This window comes from Triticum aestivum, chromosome 5A (assembly GCF_018294505.1).
Source record: "Triticum aestivum cultivar Chinese Spring chromosome 5A, IWGSC CS RefSeq v2.1, whole genome shotgun sequence".
NCBI lineage: Eukaryota > Viridiplantae > Streptophyta > Magnoliopsida > Poales > Poaceae > Triticum > Triticum aestivum.
In genome coordinates, this window is record NC_057806.1 from 422180330 (window position 1) to 422184493 (window position 4164).

Sequence of the window (4164 nt, forward strand, 5' to 3'; positions counted from 1 at the left end):
ATTTCAGGATATCGCATCATAGTATTTTAAGAGATATGCAAGACCCCGAAAACTACAAGACAACGGGGATGTGGATGGATGGTAAATGAGTGAACGTTCTAGTAGTGGTCAGTGGTGGTAAAAGATGGATGGGATGCATTCTAGCATATCAAACCGGTTGATGCTCATCTTTCTCACTTTCACTTTCACTTTTCTTTTTGACTTTTTTAGGTTCCTCACTTTATTTTTATTTTGCTTTTCAAAGGTTTGAAGACACACAAAAGAAGAAGATGACTCTAAAATTTTCGAGTTGTCTCACTACAGGGAAAGGACACATCCCCTAAGGGCCTGGGTTTGGGTCCCAGGGAACGCAAGGTTTTCCATTTTATTTTCCTTTATATGCCGTTACCATGGTCTGTGAGAAAAAACCCAGCCACTTTGCAACTAGTGTTGCATGAAAAGTTTGTAGATTTGGTTTGTACAATCATTTTCTGTAACATTACTTCTGCGTGGTAGAACATTGTTGTGTGCTTTTGTGACTGTGGGCTTCATCTTCTTCTCTCGAGCCACCGGGCGGCCATTTCATTCTCCTTGTGATTTTGAATCCAAGTAAGAATGTCAGCTACGGCACGTTTGTACTAACTGCAAGGAAGGAATCATATCCAAGGTGAGTTTGCCACTTTATTCAAATCCCTCTCTCGTTCTTGTTAAGAATATAACGCCCTTAGTTATACTTAGGCCCGCTGTACATAGCAAGTTGCTGCTGTTAATACCTGTATATGTTCTATTTAGGCCGTAACAATCTTCCTTGTGGTTTACTGACACGTTTGATCTCTAATGCAGATTAAATGCTACACAATTGCGAAGAACATAATAGCGATGGGATCTAAAAATATCTGCCTTGTCATCCTTCTGTTTTTCTCTGTCTTTTCTGAATCAAGTGATCGGCCTACGCCCTTCGTTTTTTCTGAATCAAGTGATCTAAAAAGAAATCACATATATCATCGGGAAGTTCATTACAGTGCTGGACTGCTGGGATAATCACAAGGCCAGCCACATCAAGGATATGATCTTAAAAGGGAAACCTCCATCCACAAGGCGTATAACACAGGCAATTACTTAGCACTATGACTTGGAACCATTCAAAAGAATCGGAAGGAAACTGGGACCATAGTGCAGTATGGCTCGGATAGATCAAGTAGCAAGAGAGAGGGGGGAAGCCTTTCATCTCTGAATTTGAAGTACCACATACATACAACACATCAGAAGGTGCTGCCTCTTTTGCCAATGTATCTCTTGTATGAATTTTGTCCTGAGCTTCCAACCAAATGGAGATAATACTAGCTAAGAAAAGTTTCGGAGAAAACAAGTTACCTACATATAAAATAAACCTCATGATCCTCCCAGCTACGCTTTTGAAAATCTTGACTACAACGGCCTTGGGGTCTTCGTTTCTCAAGTTGGCATTCGCCAGGTTCGAGTTTAATAAACAATAATAGGTACTCAGCGAGGACTGATGAGTTCTATGAGAGAAAGAACAATAATTGAGCTATGTTACCTGTGACAAATAGTTCTTTGATGTTCATGCTTGTGTCTTGTCCCTCTTCTTTACAAAATCCATAAGCACAAACGGTTCTTTTTCCCTGGGGATGTTACAACACAATGATCATATTAATCACTTCACTATGTTTGTGACCATTGAAGAACTTGTGAATTGCCTAAAAAATCATGACATAATGATAACCCAACAAGAAAATGATGTATCTCATACCCTGTAAGTATATACTTGAAAAGATGAAAGGTGGGAATCCGGATCTCATCGCAGTGACCCATCTTGTGGATTTCAGAGTAACCTTGGAAAGCATACAGTTGGTTTGCATTCCTCATCCACTCACACATCCTTCTGGCCTCCTTGGCAACACCCTTGAAACCATCCTGATGGTTAGCACAAAAGATTGAATGCTAGTACAAGTTTAAATCTTTTTGTTGGCAAATTGGCAGGGCACGCACATACCACCATAGCAGCAGCGGAGGCATCGGAACGCGGCCCTGTCATGTACATAAGACTCAGCGCGCACTGGCGGATGCAGTTGCATAGTTTGATCTCCACGTCGGTGGCTTCAGCCCCACGTGTCAGCAGCTCGCAAGCCAAAGCGGCCTCGTTGGCGATGCACTGAAATCCACCTTAAAGTTTAGACAAGAAATACAGATCACAGACTGAAAGGTGATCGTTTGGGTTATGCAACTGGGCTGCCCGCACATGCCACCAAGCTGGCGGCGGCGGGTTCAGAGAATTCTCGCCCCACGACGAAGAGGTGACAGGCGCGCTCCTGGATCTTCTGGCTCACGAGTTCCACGTTGTGCACAGGTCGATTCTTCCACACCGACATGAACCGCAGCTCCATGTCCGGCCTGATCCGTCAACTTCAATCTCGCTCCGCTCCAGTCAAATCGACTAGTCTTCACTCTGGTTGCCTCCCTCCATTCCAGAGTCCGGACTAGGAGCAGCCGAGCAGGAGGACGAGGATGCCCGACGGCCATCTCCGATTAAACATTTTTTATGTATTGATTGATTGGTGCATTTATTGATATTATATATTATCTTATTACTTAAAAACCGACAATCGAATCAATGAACCTGCGGTCCAACCGGCAAAAACCTGAATGGACGGCCTTATATTATGGGTTCGGCTTTTTAAACTACGCCCGAAAGTGCTGAACTGCTGATACTAGTAGAATGCCAGTGCGTTGTCACAGGAATTTTAAAAATCATTTTGGTTCATCATGATCATGTTTTACAGAAAAAAATGTGATTTACGGATATATGATATTCCTCATTGCAATTAATTTCACTAAATTTTTCGATCCATCAAACTATGAGTAAGTGCAAAAGTAAATGAATCTGAGTTGAGTGGAATAAGGAAGGATCAAATGAATGAGCAAACAAATTGTGCACACGCCGTTCAATTCTTCTCCATCAGAAAATGGAACCCAATACGTTGTTACTGCAGCATTGCATTGCTCCACGGAATCCATTAGCCTCGCTAGCGCTAAGGAACCCCATTTGGCCATTTATTTCGCCGTCGGCCTCAACATCGCCTCTCACATCTCTCAGCTAGCTCTGCCACGATGCCATGTCCTTCATGTTTCACTTCATCCTACATTACTCCCATAAGTACTCCCTCCGTATTCCTAAATATAAGTCTTTTTAAATATTTCAATAAGGGATTACATACGGAACAAAATGAGTGAATCTACACTTTAAAATATGTCTATATACATCTGTATGTAGTTTGTATTGAAATCTCTAAAAAGGACTTATATTTAGAAACAGAGGGAGTACTATTGTTCAAGCACGCATACTAGCCGTTAGATCAAGCACATCCAAACGGTTGCGATCCACCCTTTTTCACCCTCTCCTCCCATCGCGAGACGTCTCCCACACAGCGTCAACAACGCTCCTCTCATGCACGCGTCCAGTGTGGGTCATGGCCCCTCATGAGCCACCCTCACCAGCCACCGACCTCGTCGTAGGTCGCACCTTGCCACCCTCATCGCTGCCGCAACTCTTCCCTCTTCCTCCCTTCCGGTTACATCATGTTGGCCATTTCACATATGAAAAATGCCAATGAAGTTGTTGCAGCACGCACATGAAAAAACGCTCCCTCCCCTCGCCACCATAGAATTGTCGATGATGATTGTACCTCTGTTCCATTGTCGCAACACCGTCGGTAGTGGTGGCAGCTCCTTCACCCGCGGTCGCGACGTGGATGCAGCAAAATCCTTTGCCAGTTCGAGCATCCAGAAATGTCTAAGCTGGCAATTTCATCGGCGAAGGTTCTAACATTCCACAACCTGGCTCAAGTAGTAGCCGGTTCTAGCAAAATCGTTTGTTGGTTCCAGCATCCGCTTCACCATTTACAACATTGCCCAGTTGTGGTCACCATCAGGCCTCTCGTGTTCACGGGTCGTAGCAACCACCAAACACGGTTCCAGCATAATAATTTCACCGATGAAGTTACGTGATAATTTCTAAATCGTCACTTGATTTTGGAGCAATCTTCTTCTTTCTTTCTTTCTTCCTTGCTCACGTGAACCCTCCTCAAACCCACCCAAACCATGTGCTGCCCCGCCCTAGCCGACAACTCCGTCTTGTCGATGCCACACCGGAGCACATCCATCTAC